This window comes from Artemia franciscana, chromosome 8 (assembly GCF_032884065.1).
Source record: "Artemia franciscana chromosome 8, ASM3288406v1, whole genome shotgun sequence".
Classification (NCBI taxonomy): domain Eukaryota; kingdom Metazoa; phylum Arthropoda; class Branchiopoda; order Anostraca; family Artemiidae; genus Artemia; species Artemia franciscana.
In genome coordinates, this window is record NC_088870.1 from 43,600,539 (window position 1) to 43,618,752 (window position 18,214).

The 18,214-nt window shown below is 36.9% G+C and overlaps 1 protein-coding gene across 4 annotated transcripts in view; it reads right to left on the minus strand.

The window, feature by feature from the left end:
* Positions 1 to 18,214, minus strand: part of LOC136030461 (zinc finger protein 180-like) — a 138,393-nt gene that overhangs the window by 30,711 nt on the left and 89,468 nt on the right. For 2 of the 4 annotated variants that reach the window (XM_065709464.1, XM_065709466.1), the window contains one exon: positions 8,399 to 9,078. The exons of the other annotated variants lie outside the window; for them this stretch is intronic. The gene's annotated coding sequence lies outside the window, so the exon portion shown is untranslated. The remainder of the gene's footprint in view (positions 1 to 8,398; positions 9,079 to 18,214) is intronic. 4 annotated transcript variants of the gene reach the window in all.

Consider the following 18,214-nt stretch of genomic DNA (forward strand, 5'->3'; position numbering starts at 1 on the left):
TAGTCGGAAATAAAAAGTTTCAGTGCCCTTTTTAAGTCACCAAAAATATTGGAGGGCACCTAGCCCCACTTCCGTGCCCCTTTTCCCCAAAGTCACCTATTTTGTTGGTAGATGTTTTGTTCAGCATAGACAAAAGACCTAGTAACCATGCCTTTGAGGATGACTGGACCCCCCACAATTCCCTGAGAAGGGCTGCAAGCTGTGAACTTTGTCTATTGTTTACATATAGTACGGGTTACAGCGTGCAGATATTATTTGAGGGGTTCTTGTAGGGACATTGCATGGGAAGATCTTTACGTTGAGGAATTTTAATGGAGGAAAGAAATCTTCCGAGGAGGGAGAGCCGGATTAAGGACACTATTTAAAACATGATCAGAAATGAAATTAAAAAAAAATATGACAAATAAAGAAAAAAGTTTTTTAACTGAAAGTAGGGAGCAATATTAAAATTGGAAACTCAAAGGAATTGTTAAGTAAACAAGGGAGTTTGCCCTTTCTCAATACCTAGCTTTTTACGAATAAGTTTTATCTAGAACTACCAAAAAAAGCTCATTATTCTAATAGTTATTCTTAAATTTTTGGAAAAAAGGCAAACTTTGGCACAAAGAGTAAGGTACTGAGGAGGGGATAACCCCTTCATATACACAATAATTTCTGTTCGTCTTAGGCTTTAATGTTGCTCCTTACTTTCAGGTGAAAAACTTTTTTTTCGTGAAAATTTCTTAACAAATTACATAAGAACAATTGGAAAAACAGAAAAATAAGTGAAATAGAGAAACGGTGTCCTCATAATGTGTTTTTTATAGCCGAAAAAAACGTGTTTCCTCCAACAAAATGGTTCGAAAAATTTCCCAAAAGGGAAACTAATGGCCTAATAATGCAATTTTTAGTATTTTCATTACACAATTACATTACATAGTTTAATAAATATTCATAAATAACAAATGTTCATATAATTGAAACATTAGGAAAATAGCTGAATTGTTTTGAAGCGAATTCGGAGGATTGTCGTGCATCGTGAAGGCTCCCAAGATGGAAAGTGGAGGAAGAAAGAGGAAAATCACAGGGTGCCAAGTTAATGACCCAGTTACGGTTTTTCATTGTTTTTTTATTTTTTTACTAGCAATCGGAAGATTAATTGGATCACAATTGGGGATTGGAATTGACTATTCACTACATTTTTGGACACGTTTGAAGTGACATATAGATTTTCTACTCAGGATTGTTTGGATTTTAAGATTCTGAAGTTTAAACGTTATTTTTGAGGCTAAGGCCAAGGTATAAAGCCCAATTTTTAATCGTTTCAGTAAAAGGTTCTTTTTAATATTGTTTTTTTTTTCTAATTTCACCCAGTGCCGAAGAGACACTGAGACCAAATTTCAGGCAATTTCAGAACACTCATTCAAATTTTTTATCAAGAAATGCAAATCGAATTCAGATATAAACACTTAATTCTTATTCGAACAATTGAAATCGTGATAATACGGCCCAAGATAAGTATATCTAAAGCTAAATTTGTTTTTGAGCTCTTATCCCCTAAGAAAACTGAAAAACTTTGTCTTTGTTTCTTCGTTTTATATTAGCAGGTAGGTAGTCACGTTGCACTTCAATTTTATCTTAGAAGAGGAATATCCTTAGGACTGATCTTTAAAAGAAACACCCTGTTCCGGTCTCCGTGTGCTTAGGCATACCTCAAATCATCATTAATTTGATGTTTCGAAATACTCCGTTTTTGCAACCAACTCTAATTTCTAATCTTTTTAAGTTTATTGCTAAAACAATAAGGGAAAAATTCCAAAAATCATTTAGTGAGTCGAATAATAAATGCTTTTTTATGACTCAATTTCATTACCTTAAGTTCGAATATACTTGCAATATTATTCATGCCCAGATGCACAAAAGAATGGATTTGCAAAATCAACATTTCGCATTAATTACATTTTTTTTTTCAGAAGTAATAAAACATAAAACAAAAACGAGTCTTTTCATCTGGAAGTAAGGAACAATACTAAAACTTAAAACGAGCACAAACTATTCCATATATGAGGGGGATGTGCCTTCGTCAGCCCTAACCCTTTACGATACAGCATTAAAATTCTTTGAAAATACTTTTCATTCAAATTCACCAGAAGTTGCTTCAGAGTAACCTTTCATATAGAATTGTGATAAAAAGTCAAACTTTAGTGTAAAGAGGGAGCGTTGAGGAAGAGGAAGCCCCTCCTCTCATATACAAAATAATGTTTTTTGCTTTAAGTTTTAATGCTGCTATATTCCCTTTCCTCTCTCTGCGTATAATGTCCTCTGGACACTCTCCTGCGGAATCTTCTCCCCGTGGAAGGTCCCCAAGCAAAAAGTACCCTCCCTCCCAAAAAAAATCTGTATATTTTCCAGCAAATAATACTATATGTGAACAGTGTGCAAATTGCACAACCTACAGCCCTTTCCCAGGCCCTATGGGGGTCAGTCATCTTCAAAGGCATAGTTATTTGCCTTTCAACTTTGTTGAACAGAATGGCTATCTAAAAATTTGATCAGGCATCTTTGGGGAAAATGGGCAAGGAGGGGGAGGGGGGTAATTGTACTCCAATTATTATGACCACTTAAAAAGGACAAAGGGAATTTGATTTTTTTTTTTATCAAATGAGCCCTCTACCAACCTTTTAAAATCACTGGTTTGATGTTATTACCCTGAAGAAAAAAAACAACAGTCATAGCAACCAAAAAGAATAATTCAAACAAATAAACACGCATGTATGATCTTCTTTATAACAAAAGAAAAAGCAAAATTCCATATTTTTATAAATAGAGCTTGAAACTACAGTAGGGTTCTCGGATATAATGAATCTGAAGGAGTGACTTTCATTAAGAAGGATTTCTTTTTTGTCAGTGTATCCCCTTTTTAGAAAATAATATGAAAAAAACTTCGTTTTCTTAAAGAGTTAAAGAGGCTGCGTCCCAAAGTCGAACCTTAAAACGTACAGGAATTAGGAGAGGCAGTTGGGGGGCTGCCGCCCCCCAAACCCCCCGCTTTTAAAGACTCTTTTGTACAGGTTTTTTTGTTATGGGGGGCTGCCCTGCCGCCCCCCTGACCCCCCGCTCTTGGCTTCGGAAAGGCCCTCTTTTAATTAACAAAACAAAAAACCTGTACAAAAGAGCCCGATCGGACAACGTTAAAGGGGGGCTGGGGTGGGTGGGTCGAAACTTTCGGCCAGATTTTCCCCATGAAGGAAAAGTCGGAGGGGGATGAAATTTGGCAGGTTTCTTAGTTGGAGCTCGGGCTATGAAATGCATTCCTCCCCATCCCTCTGCGACCACTGAAACCGAAGATCGCTTAACATTGTCGTGGTTCGCCTCTTTATAGAGGCACGAGTGTGCCTCCTTTATTAGGCATATTTTCTCTGGCTCGTCAAATTGACAGGTAATGTTAAATTTAATAAATTTTTTATATTTAGAATCAGTATGAAAATAGAATTTTTTTATGTTTGTATTGTTATCAAAGTTTTGCTTTTGAAGTTACGTTTACTGTCGACCCTCGTCACTCCTTACTTAGATTTTTCCATGGCAGTGTCAATGTTTCCACCAATTTACTTATCCATTCTGAGAACCCTTAAAAAGAGGCGAGAATCATCTCCTCTGACCAGCCATTAGAGAATGTAACTTTTGATCTTCAGGGTGTCCTCAGGGTATATTTTCTTGCGCCACTGGCGGCACTTTAAATATCCAGGAGGATTGAATCCCCCTTGGGTATTACTTTAGCAGCAATTGTTGGCATAGCTCCGTCCAATCTTGGTAGTACATTTTTCAAATACCCTGGTTTATGGTCATATACTAGGGAGGATGGCTAGTGGGTAGATTGTGAACGAAGCAGTAGGCCCCTTTTTTTAGACTAGTACTCTCAGGGTCACTACGAGAAAGCTTTCACCACTATCAAAGTTCGTGGTAACGAACTCTAGTAAGGAGCGACCCGGCTCAATAGAAACCAAAACTTTACAATATGGAATTTTGATACCAATAGCTACAGCAAAAGAATTGCGTTTTAATGCTGATTTTAAATATATAAATTTCGTCAAGTTTAGTCCTACGTATCAAAAGTTGCGAGCCTGAGAAAATTTGCGTTATTTTAGAAAATAGGGAGAAACACACCCTAAAAGTCATAGAATCTTAACGAAAATTACAGCATCAGATTCAGCGTGTCAGAGAACCCTACTGTAGTAGTTTCAAGCTCTTATCTATAAAAATGTTAAATTTTGTATTTTTTGCCAGAAGGCAGATCACGGATGCGTGTTTATTTGTTTGTTTTTTTTTTTGTTTTTTTTCCCAGGGGTGATCGTATCGACCCAGTTGTGCTAGAATGTTGCAAGTGGGCTCATTATAACGAAAATGAAAAGTTCTAGTGCTCTTTTTAAGTGACTAAAAAAATTGGAGGGCACCTAGGCTCCCTCCCACGCTAATTATTTTCCCAAAGTCAACGGATCAAAATTCTGAGATAGCCATTTTATTCAGCGTAGTCGAAAAACCTTATAACTATGTCTTTGGAGACGACTTACTCCTCCACAGTCCCCGTGAGAGGGGCTACAAGTTACAAACTTTGACCAGTGCTTACATATAGTAATGGTTATTGGGAAGTGTACAGGCGTTTTCAGGAGGATTTTTTGGTTTGGGGGAGGGTTTGAGAAGAGGGGGATATACTGGGGGAACTCTCCATCGAGGAATTTGTCATGGGGGAAAAAATTTCCATGAAGGGAGCGCAGGATTCACTAGCACTATTTAAAAAAAAATGAAAAAAATAAATATGAAAAAGTTTTTTCAGTTGGAAGTAAGGAGCCGCATTAAAACTTAAAACGAACAGAAACTATTACCCATATGAGGGGCTCACCTGCTCTAATACCTCGCTCTTTACGCTAAAGTATTTTTGGTAATGTCAACTATTTATTCTACGGCTTTGTGATTCAGGGGTCATTCTTAACGAATTGGGACAAAGTTTAAGATTTAGTGTAAAGAGAGAGGTACTGACGACGTTTTAATATCCCCATTAAAACGTCTGTACACTTCCCAATAACCATTACTGTATGTAAACACTAGGCAGGGTTTGTAACTTACAGCCCCTCCCCTGTGGACTGTGGGGGATTAAGTCGTTCCCTAAGACATAGTTATTAAGCTTAAAAGGAAGCATATCTCAAAATATTGATCCAGTGATTTTGGGGGAAAATTGTGCGCGGGAGGGGCCTAGAGGCTCTCTAATACTTTTTATCACTTAAAATGGCACTAAAACTATTAATTTCTTCTAGAATGAATCCTTTTGCGACATTTCAGGACCACTGGGTTGATACGATCACCCCTGGGGGAAAAAATGTAATCTGTCTTCTGGCAAAAAACACAAAATTCCAGATTGTTGTTGATAGGAGCTTCAAACTTCTACTTTAGGATTCTAAGATACGCTGAATCTGATGGTGTGATTTTTGATAAGATTCTATGACTTTTAGGGAGTGTTTACCCCTATTTTCTAAAATAAGTCAAATTTTTTCAGGCTCTTAGCTTTTGATGGGCAAGACTAAACTTGATGAAACTTATATATTTAAAATCAGCATTAAAATGCAATTCTTTTGATGTAGCTATTGGTATCAAACTTCTCTCTGGAAAGGTATTTTTCTTGAGTAGTTTGTGTTTCCACAAACTTCGTTATTTTTGACTTCACAAACTTGATAAGTTTCATTTTTCATCATTAAGTGCTTTGGATTGTTTTTGTATTCAACCAAGGTGATAAAATCAGTGATGCATTACGGTATTCATAATGGTTGTGATGATTACTTGTATTGACTCAAGTGGATTTGCTCATCCATTTTATGATTTTATCTAGGACGTGGATGAGGTGTCAGGTGTAGATTAGTTTTGGCGAGTTAAGTGAACCTTGTATTAACCGTTTATTATTACGATAAAATTCCCCAAGGCAAATCCTTCTCTTACTCTAATAATTCATCTATCGATGTTGACTCTAATAGTCATTCCCAAAAGGTCAAATTTGCTCCCTCAGTCCCTTGTTCTGACTACAATAATCTGGCCCCCGCTACGAATCCCGCCACACACCCTGTACCCATTTGTAATTTAAATAAAGTTAAGTGTAAAAATGGTACCTTTGCTGGTCGTTTTAAATTTCCTACACTTTTGTTAAGCAACGCTGAAAGTCTTAATTTTGAAAAACTTAATGAATTAGAATCCTTTTCTAAAATATATAGATCAGACATAATCGCTATTCCTGAAGTACACGCTCAAAATACACACATGTTAAAAATGAATAATTTCTCCCAGTTTATTAAACTCAGATCGAAACCTATCCTCTGGGTAAGAAAGGGGGTGGAATTCTTTTCTTTGTCCGTAATGATTTTTATCCTTCAGAAATATTAGTTCCTTGTCTTACTCCCTTTGATCAAATTTTGTGGGTTTGTGTTCGACCTAAGGTCTTACCACGTCCTTGCTAATCACTGGCTTTTTTGAATACATTTCAATTGCAGTCCGAATATTATTTCAATTACTCTTAAGACTTTCAAATTTCTCTTAGAATACGGCATATTGACTATACCTTTGCAAAGAAAGGAATAATCTATCGATTGAATTGATTTTGTGGGTTGAATATTGTAGATTATCGATGTTGGCGGTTGAATATGAGTATACCTTATCGACAATTCACAGCTTAGAGAAAAAGAAACAATATGTTAAATAAATTGCTTCACTTTTGCTTCTACCGATTTTAAGACCAATGAACTGCATTTTCCGGGGAAATATATTAAGATACATATATAATAACAACATTAATAAAATAATATATAGTATAATATAATATAATACAATATAGTATAATATATAATATAATAAAATAATAACAATATTTTTATTGCTCTGTCAGCTCTAGTGCCGTTGGAATACAAAGTGAAAAATTCCATTCTAAATAATTTGCATAGTATAAATGGAGACTCTATATAAATTACAAAACCTATTTATTGTGTTCCATTGCAAGCCAAAGAATTCGTCCTAATCTTTCAACACTTACAAAACACCCGTCACTCGCTATACTTGCTAGCTGTCTTTCATTTTAACTAATATCACTATGTACTTCCGTCTGCAACTCACGAATGTCTTTATACTCACACATTACATAACCAACACTCTCAAACATATTCTAAGACAAGGGTAAATGTAAGTTGTGCCTGGTTTTCTTCCAGTAAAAAAAAAATCAAGATCAGGCTGCACCCAGGGAGGGTGGAAGGGTTTGACTCCCTCCCCTGAAATGTTTGCCCCACTCGTAAAAACGCAAAAAAAGCATACATTTTTTTTTATGTGTTTCTTTCAGCTTATGAGTATCCATAACCAAGAAAAAATACCCTTTCCCCAAAAAAAAAAATTATGGACAAGATGTAATTTTAAGGTCGCCACAGAACTTATAGAAACTGATTTCCTCCGAACTCAAAACTCACTCCTCCGTTCACGATTCTAAACACAACATTGTTCAAGATAAAAATATATGCTTAAAATGTTCGAATATAGTGTTTAAGTTAATTGTTCGTCTTTTCTCTGTATCTCTTACAGGTTTTAAAACAATAAAGTTAAGTTTTAATTAGCACTTAGATTAAAATTAAGTAATAAAGAACCTGCCCTTCAACTTCGCAAAACTTGACGCCAAATATTGTAAATTTGAGTAACCAACTTGATTGGGGTTATTTAAAAGGTATTACGTCACACATCTACTGTTCAATCAGTTAATAGTATCTTCAATCAGTTTTTTCCATCAAATTTGTTATATTTTAACATGTTCCCAAGATGAACAGAGGTCTGTGTTTTGTTTTTTCTCTAAAAGGGGGTATAATACCTTTTCTCCAAAAAATAAATTATTAGTTCTTTCTGATATGAAGATTATTTCTAATAAAAGCGAATCTTATACCAAAGCTTTTTTCACAATATTTAAATTCGAAAAAAATAACTGTTCATTGATAACAATCATAATTCTAAAAAAATTTGAACAATTATTTCAGTATGTTCCTATTTCTTAGTTGATTACATGTTTTTTTTTGTTTTTTTTTTAATTATGCAATAGCTGCTTTCCTGAAAAGGAAAAAATTGTTTGAATCTGGAGCAGTTGATATCAAAATTGTTTTTTTTTATCTTCAAGTTAGAAAAAAGAAAATCGCCAAAAACAATATAAATTACCATTTGGCTGCTAGAGCTCTAAGAAATTACAAAGATTGAAACTTGACTCAAATTTTTAAGAGGTAAGAACAGGGCTGCCTTAACTATAACCTAAAACTGGACTGAGTTCTTAGAAATTTCACTAAATTGTGAAATTTAGCCCTATGTAGCTGAAAATTACTAGAATCCCACAAAATTCCAAAAATTAAATTTAACTTACATTTTGTTAGAGCCAAAACATGTCATAAATGGAACTGAGCTTTTTAGAACGGTATTGCTGTATTTACGATGCTAGAAATCCGAAACTCTCTGGGCTGCTAATTGCAACCCATGGCGCTATAAAGTTTTATAGCGCCATGAGGGTTTTATGAAACTCTCTGGGTCACCTGACTCATATTTGAATTGCTAACATGGCGCTATAAAAAGTTTTATGGCCGAATTTTTAAGCGTATTTCTAGTGTCAATTTTTAGTGTCAAGTTTTCTTGGCCGGTATTCTAAGCCAGTTAAATAAATTATAGTATTGATCTCCTTGATTATATTAGCTTATTGGCTTATAAAGAAGAGTAGGTTTATAATCTTCTTTTTTTTTCATTTAATTGGGAAGCCGTGAATGAGTAGATTAAGCTTTCTTTCTTTTACTTCAAAGGCTAGCAGCCGCTTATCCAACGAGTCTGATTGGGTCTTTTGGTCATCTAAGGCTAATTCAAGCTCAGAAATTGTATGGTCTCGCAGCACAGCCTCATCCTTTAGAATTTTAATTTCTACCGAAATTGAGTCTAGCTTTGTAGAAACTTGAGCTTGCGCCGTTAGGATTTTGTCCAACTTCTCGTTGATAAGCTTCTTGAATTGCTCAAAGGACGAATGGGTGACTACGGACATTGTAAAATTTCAGCTATAATCTGCGAAGAATGAACAGTATTAGTCTTCCATTATTATCTTCCGTACACAAAATAACAAGCACTTTTCTTGAATATTGGCAGGCCTACGATAGAAGTGACAATCACCGTTGGAAAGGTGGCCCAGTGGGACGGGAATTACGGGACACGGTACACCTTTATAATTATATTCCAATGCCACTGAAGTAAAGCCAAATTTTGTTCAAATAATTCGTAAGAAATTGACGATTTTCACATATGGAAATAAATATTGTTTGGTCATCAGTGTTGACGCTTGCGACTGGGAACTGCCCCTCTCCTGCTTGGAAATTAGGGTTATATTAATGTCTCATTATACCGCTTTAAGTCTATACTCTTTGAATGCTCAAAGATAATAATATTTCTCAATCTCTTACTGTACTCAATGTCGCTAGTTGCGCAATCCAATTAGATTCAGAGTTAAATCCAGTTTATGTCCCACCGAGGAAAAGCCTTTTTAGTCAGGGAGCCACTCAACGAAAATGTGTCGGGTAGGTGATCAGTGAGCAGCAGAAGTTTTGACAACGGAATATGGGGTAATTGATAGCGCTGATCACGAAAATGGGCGTTATATACTCGGCCGGGTGGTGCTTGACCCCGAAAATTGAAAATTTCGCGTTTTTTTTACTATTAAATCACGTTTCGGAAAAATTTCCACAATGATCGCCAAATCTTTCGTAACTGATGCCAGAAGTGACGAGTACAGTAGGGACCATCGCGAATGACCTTGAAACTTGCAATTTTAATTTTTTTATTCGCGCTGGAAAAGATTTCACGCCTAGATTCAGCTGGTAGTGGATAGTTTTATTATCTCAGACAGGAAGATTGCCACTATACTCAACAATGACCTTGATTACAACTCTCTTTCATTCCTAATCAGAATTATTAGTAAACTTGACAAGATTATTATTCAATAAGCTTGAATAAACAAAAAAAAGATTACTATACTAACACCTGCTACGGATTTCGTGAACGGCACTTGTTACTACAAAAGTTAAAAAGTAGCTCAGCATATCAAATTATCCATCAAGCATATCAAACTCGTCCATAAAACACTTCCCACCACAGCCACAAAGTAAATCGCAAGGTCTATTTCCAGCACATGAACATTGTTTTGTACAGCACTTGCAAGAGCAGTACTGGGGGACCACACCTTCTGGAAATGCCTGAAGGGTAGACACAACTGGCCTAACCCCACCGTCTTGAAACATCCAGCCAAATTGCAGGGGATCCAGAAACTGTGGCTTTGCTCGATTTGCTTGCAAAAAAATGTCCAACTGCAGGTACACGCGCTTAGCATGACACTCAAAGGCAGCGTCAGATGGTGGCAAATACTTAAGCTCCCGCTTTCGAGGGTACAAATGCACTCTTAATTCATTAAGAGAGGTAAAGTGGTCTGGGTCTTTTCCATATGAGGCAACAACGACCTTTTTGCAAATCACACTGAATTTTTCTAGAACCGCAGGGTCGAGCTTTGACTTCTGTATCTCTTGGACAAGCAAAGCAATCGGTTTCTCCAATCCCCATTTCTCGACAGCCTTGGCCACTACTCGTTTTCCTTTAGAAAACATGAAACCCACGGTATCACACCCTGAAAGCGTATGAAGAAGGCAGATGGAGTGAACAAAATCGTTCGGTAAATTGCTGCAAAGCCGATGTATAGGCACTAAATAGCTGTGGAACCTGACATAAACTTTCCGCTTTTCACAATTTGGGTGGTTCCCAAGGAATAACTTGTAGTGATATAGCAAGACGACAACTATGTCTGTGTCATTCGCATCGACCAAAACGACATCGAAACCCCTCTCCAAACAGTCCAACATGTGTAACACAACTCTTGTATCAGCCTCTTCATGGGTACAGCTCAAACGCTCTTCAAAGTTTGTATCAGCATTTCCACTTCTGTTGAGCATCACCACTCTCATCCGGTCTCGAAAGCCTCCTGAGAGGTACACAGTGAACCCTGCTTGCAGCAGGTGAACTGAGTTTTCAAACTCACCGAATAGAAGCTCAATCAGTCTTGCCTTTATCTTGGAATTTTGAGAGCAACGATTTCCAGTCATCTAGGTTTGAGTGTCTACCTAGAGCTACCGGATACCTGTTTGAACATCCTCGCTGCTCATGGCAACCACCGCAGTCCTTTAGGCAGATCACCTTGCCTTCTTCGTCGGAATATCCAAAAATCCCATCATATCTATCTGCAAGGACGTGCAGCTCCTTAACGTTGCTGTTGAAAGACACAAGCGTAGAAAATGTCCGTTTTCCATAGCTCTCAACGGTTTCCGATGGATTTGGTGGATGGCTTCTGAGGTAGGGCATCAAGTCTACCACCCTTGAGTGAGTCGACTCACTGCTAATCTCGAGGTTAACGGGCCACTCGCTCAAGCTGATTTTTGTTTTCAAATACTCCAGAAGAGCTGACTTTGTTCCTGTCCGAAGCACAACCATTCCAGATATGGCACTTCTCTGGAATATAGAAGGTGCATATGGAAGAAGCTGATGGGAAAGCAAATTATTTAGATGGTGAAGTCCTCTTTCGCCTGTAAAGTCAACACTCACCAATACCCTTTTGACAGTTTGAAGTTCAACATTGGTAAGGCTATTTACAGCACTAGAAGTATTGGTTGCTTTTTTCTGTTTCGCTTTCTCATTATTCATGACCTTTACTTTGCTAAAGGCACCTTTTTCACCGTCCAAGTAGCGATCAACCGCTCTGCTTCCAACAGATCGCACACTGAGGAGACTGTCAGCTATCTCACTATCAACTGTCTCAAGCGTATAAATATTCAGTATATCTTCGTCAGTGGATCGAAAGGGATTGAGCCTGGCTTCCAGAACAGACTTCACTTTATCAACAGCCATGTGTTGCCGCAGAACGAAGGAAGGGTGATCTTCGTGGTGAGAGGAGTCAAACTCAGTCTGGGGAACAATGCGTAGCATCTCAGTGAATGTAGACGAGACTGAGGCACAGAACGGAAGAGTTAAAGTCCACTTCACCAGTGCCAACTTATTCATGGTAATACCCGTCATTCCACCTTCCGTTTTTGAATCTAAATTAATGGTAGATTCTAAAGCATGTTCTGGGGATATGCAGTTGAATTTTGCATTCCTCCTCTTCACATTGAACAGTCCATTGTGGAATGCCTGATCTACTTCTTGAGGTAAGCCCTGCATCTCAGCCAGGTACTCAATCAAGCAAGTGCCATACTTATAGTGACCACATGCAACTAAATAAGGAAGCATTTTGTTAGCTCCTTCAAGATGGCCATCCCAGTCACCAGATCTTTCACTGTACAAAAACTGCCACAAAACCAGTACCATTTCTTTGTACTGCTTCCAGAACTTGTCGGTTTTTGAGCGTGCACGAGAAGTCTCGAGCCTTTCTAACCACGGGGACAATGCGGTAAGTTTTTCCTTTAGACAGTTCAAGTTCTCATTACCCTCTCTTGAGATCTTCAAGTTTTGCAGTAAATCTCCCATTTCTTCAAAGATAGTGATGCACGATGAATCGTCTGATTCTGCGCAAGAATCTCCGAAAGCCTCCCAGTACAGAATGGATATTGCCTCGAGGACTAACGTATGAGCAGCGAGAGCTTTATAGTACGGTTTACCACTCATCACTTTCTTCGCGGTTCCTTCCAACAGAATTCCAGCCTCGTAAATCACCTCTTCTAGACCCGAGCACTTCATTATATGACCGATGGCACCCATGAAGTTCATTAAAATATGAAGACCGCCCATTCTGAGGACAACATCAGAATATGCTTCAGGATTTCTGACTCTCAGAGCATGAACGATTTCATATACGGCCTGGTCACATGTGACGACGGTGTAACTCAGTCCCAGTTCTCTGGCAGTTTTCTGGAAAGACTTAATGACTTCTTCCACGACTGCTGGGTTCGAGGGAGAGTGGGGAACCACTGGCAGGTATCCGATCCTGGTAACAGGAATATCAGCCTTACAGCCATACACTGCTGAGAAACACTTGAAACCGAAATATGGTTGAGATTCTGCCGAGTCACTTAATACATTAATGAGCTGCGTCGGCAAAGCTCTACAAAGAAGCCAGATCGTGAAAAAGTCTGAAACGGGAACTTTCTGGTCACCTGACAAACCAATGAGATCGCTGCATTTATCGGTCGCCTCTATTTTTCTCTTGAGGTACATCTTCCCAAACTTTCCAGGCTGAATCAGATTTGAAGACGACAGGGAAGGGTTTCTGTTCCAACTTTTCTTCAAAGAACACGCTTTCTTTAGTGGGCCGTCCGTGTTTGGTTGCATAATGATGCTTGTCGTAATATGTGACGTCGAACCGTCAGACGTCTCTTCCTGAAATAACAGTACTCTTAAGCAAAATGTAACAAGAACCCTATTATTCCTTTCGAAAATTGCTCCAAGGACACCTGAAGAAGAAACAAAACTGGAAGATAGGATTCAGGTTGCTGTATACGCGAAGCGGCAACGGTGTTTTTTGTCGGCACATTTTTGAGTCCGTCGGCACAAACTGGACGTCCCCCCCCCAAAAGCTAAGCGGCTAGTGACGCCCCTGATGGTATCTGATACCACGGTCTAAAGTCGTTTTCGTAGTTACCGAAGTATCTGATACCCTGACGCATTCACACTGGATAGATGCCGCTGCTTATCCGAGCTAAAAATTGGGTCAATCCGCTTTTCTGTCAATAGTTCAAAAACGAGAAGAGTTAGAGAATTTCTGGATCATTCATTTTGTAGGACAATAAATTTCCTATAGAAGCCATTAAAGAAAAATACACCTCAGTCAGGCAAATTTTCAGGATGGATCAAGATTAATCCAAAAGAGAGATAAATTGTGTTAACTTTTTCGTCGATATTTTGTGATTACAACTGAACGGCAAAAGATAAAAATGTTTTGAAAAGAGAATATGATTCTTTATTTAATTACCTTCGATCTGATGTATAGCTGAACAATTTTGGAGTAACCTGTAATTTTTTATCGATTTTAATATAATTTTTGCCAGTTAAGATGGATTTTTAGGGAATTTGAAGAAATGTGGATGTCGCACCCATTTGTCGACTATATAACGCCGATTTTCATTTTCAGCATGGTCGATTGCATTAGATTGCACACTCAAACCTTCTGCTGCTTGCTGATCATCTCAATCCTTAAATATCAACATTTCTCTCGTGTGGCTCCCTGACTATTTAAATGCGACGTATGCGATAAAACATTTGGTCTGAAAATTCATCTATCTAATCATCAAAGAATTCACAACGGAGAAAAACCTTTCAAGTGTTTTACATGTGAGAAAGCATTTCGTCAAAGATCCCACCTATCTGTTCATCAAAGGATTCATACTAGAAAATAACGTTGTTTTGCTACAAATATTCGTTTAATTCTCCGTCAGAGAACTCAAAAATTATTCAAACATGATTCAATTCAAATGTGAAATAATTCATTCAAATGTGAAATGTGAAACCATTCAATGGAAACATTCCAATAAAAAGCCGTCCTATCATCTTATCAAACAGTTCATACTGGAGAAAAACTTTTCAAATTTGACATATGTTTTAAAACATTCCAATAAAACCCCCACCTATCATCTCGTCAAGAGATCTCATCAAGAGAGAGAACAAAGATCGAAATGTATAATGTCTTTAGCATTAAATAGTAACTGTCATAGTCCTGAAACTGTTTTAAGATTTATCTTCCAAATTACTTAAAACGATTGGAAAAACAGAAAAATAAGCGTCCTTTTAAACGTATCTACAGAATGATTTTAAATGCTCATACCTCGAGAATACGGATCTTTGGGTATAAGACTCCTACGGAATTTTCCCTTACCAGAAATAGAAAATGGTGGTCTAATAATGTGCCTTTCTTATAGCTGACATAAAAAACGTATTTCCTCCCATAAAATGGTCCAGAAACCTAACTAAAAGGGAAACTAGTGGCCTAAAAATACAATTTTTAGCATTTTCATTCCTGTATTAGTTTTATCTTATGACATATTACACAGTTTAATAAATATTCATAAATTACGAATGTTCATTTAGTTGAAACATTAGGAAAATAGTAGATGTGTTTTGAAGTGAATTCGGAGGATTGTTGTGCATCGTGAAGGCCCACAATATGGAAAGAGGAGGAAGAAAGAGAAAAAAAAATCCCAGAATACCAAGTTAACAAACCAGTTAAGGTCTTCTCATTGTTGTTTTTTCTACTAGCAATTGGAAAATAAATTGGATCACAATCGGGAGTTGGAGTTGAGCATTCAGTACATTTATGGACACATTTTAATTGACATATCTTTTCTACTCAGGATTTCTTGGATTTTGAGACTCTGAAGTTTAAACGATATTTTTGAACCAAAGGTCAAGGTATAAAGCCCAATTTTTAATTGTTTCAGTAAAATGTTCTTGTTAGCATTGTTTTTTTGTTTTTTTAATTTCGCCCAGTGGCGAAGAGCCATTGAGATAGATTTGAAACATTTCAGAAAAATCATTAAATTTTTTATCTTATTACCTAAGATAGCCTTACGTTAGTTTGAAAAATAATGTTTAGACCACTGATTCAAGAAATACAAACGAATTCGGATATAAATACTTAATTCTTATTCGAACAATTCAAATCATGAAACAACGGCCCAAAATAAGTTTGTCTAAGGCTAAATTTGTTTTTGGGCACTTGTCCCCTAAGAAGTCTCCGTGTGCGAAGGCATGCTTCAAATCATCATTAATTGATGTTTTGAAATATTTCGTGCCATGATGTCGCCAGTAGGAGGTTTTTATTATTAAATGCCTGTCGGTAATCAAATAGCCTAAAGTTAATAAAACAATACACTAGACCTAGAGTTTCATTTGTAGTAAAATGAGTCAGCTTTTCTCAAGTCTACTACACTGTCTCATCTTGGCACGTCTGGATAATTTTGTGTGGAAATATTTCATAGTTCGATATATATGATTGTCTCAGAAATTTGCAGGATTTTGGGGGATGCCTCGGTTTCGAGCCTCCCCTGTTTATGTGCTGCAACCAACCTGGCACGTTTTGCAACCAACACTAATTTCTAATCTTTTTAAGTTTATTGCCAAAAAATAAAGGAAAACATTCCAAAACTCATTTATCGAGGTGAATAATAAATAAGTTTTTTTTATAACGGAATTTCATCACCATATATAGGCCAGTGTATTCTCCTGATGAGCCCTTATGTTGGGTGTTGTCTCTGAATTATTTGTCTATATTATTTTTTCTATTGTTTGGTAAATGACGACTTATACTTATCGACGACATGACTGCCTGTCCATGGATTATTCTTTATGGTTGATTGTGTGTGGCTATGCTGTTTGACCTATGTGATTGTATGGATGAGTAGGGTTAAGGCCTCATTCAAGTACTGGTCTATATTAATCACTAATTTAGGAAAACAGTCTTCCTTTTCTCCTTCTCTCTTTTTTTTTTTTTTTTTTTTTTTTTTTGTGTGTTTGTGCTGTTGCATGGTGATTTCTCTTTTCATGGTATGATTGAATATATTTGCAATGTTATTCATGCCAAGATGCGCAAAAGAATGGATTTGCAAAATCAGCCTTTCGTATTAAATTAATTTTTCTGTCAGAAGTAATAAAAAATAAACCAAAACACTAGTCTTTTCATCAGGAAGTAAGGAGAAACATTAAGACTTATAACGAGCAGAATATATTCCGTAAATGAGGGGCCGCACCTCTTTCAGCCCTCACCCTTTACGATACAATATTAAAATGCTTTGAAAATACTTTTCATTCAAATTCACCAAAAGTTGTGCCTGAGTAATCTTTCATATAGAATTATGATAAAAAGTCAAGCTTTAGCGTAAAGAGTGAGGGTTGAGGAAGAAGAAGCCCCTCCTCTCATATACAAAATAGTTTTTTTTTTGCTTTAAGTTTTTAATTCGGACACTTTTCGACGGAAGCTTCTCCCCGTGAAAGATCCCCAAGTAAAAAATAACCCCCTTCAAAAAACCTGTATTTTCTAATAACTAAAACTATATGTGAGCAATGTGCAAATTGCCCAACTTACCCCCCCTTTCGCAGGCACTATGGGGGTCTTGTCATCTGCAAAGTTATAGCTATTTGACATTTCAACTATGTTGAACAAAATGGCTATCTGAAAATTTTTATAGGGTATCTTTGGGGAAAATGGGCAAAGGAGGGGATTAATTGTACTCCAATCTTTATAGCCACTCAAGAAAGAAAATAGGAATTTGATTTTTTTTTTTTCGTATCAAATGAACCCTCGACTAACCTTTTAATATCACTGGTTTGATACTATCACCCCGAAGAAAAAACAGCAACAAAAAACAAAACATAAAATAAACGAATAAACACACCTTTGTGATCTTTCTTCTAGCAAAAAGAGCACAATTCCATATATTTATAAATAGGAGCCAGAAACTACGGTAGGGTTCTCGGATATGATGAATCTGAAGGTGTGATTTTCATCATGATGGATTGATTTTTTGTCAGTGTATCCACCTTTTCAGAAAATCGAGCAAATTTTCTCTGGTTCATCAAATTGATAGATACTGTTAAATTTTATAAATTTTATATATTTGGAATCAGCAAGTTTCGTTTACTGTCAACCCTACTCACTCCTTACTTACAGTTCACGAAATGTTTGAAACGACGCTTAGTCATACACGCTTTTCTGTTACTATAGCTTTATAAGGAACCCTATTTTTCGCACAGGTATTCGTTTGATAGACGACCAGTCAACAGAGTTCCGAACCGAGTTCTATCTTTAGATAATTCTACTAGAAAACCAATAACATTTCTTTTTCAGCATTTTGAAGTGGCCAGATTTAACTATTATTATTATTGGCGGTCACCCAAAAATGAGTCCAAGATTAGGCGGTAAAGAAAAATTACACCCATGCCCACAATAAATAATTATAAAAAATCAAAATAGAGCTAACAGCCGCTGCGTTATTGGTATCCGTTCGGGTATTGTGTTTTCAAATAAGACTTGCCAATCTCTTTATTTTTACATTGAGGAAGAATTTTCATTGGTAGTATCAATGTTTCCACCATTTTTTTTTATCTATTCTGAGAACCTTTAAAACGAGGCGAGAATCACCTCCTCTCACCAGCCATTAGAGCAATCAATCCTGGATCT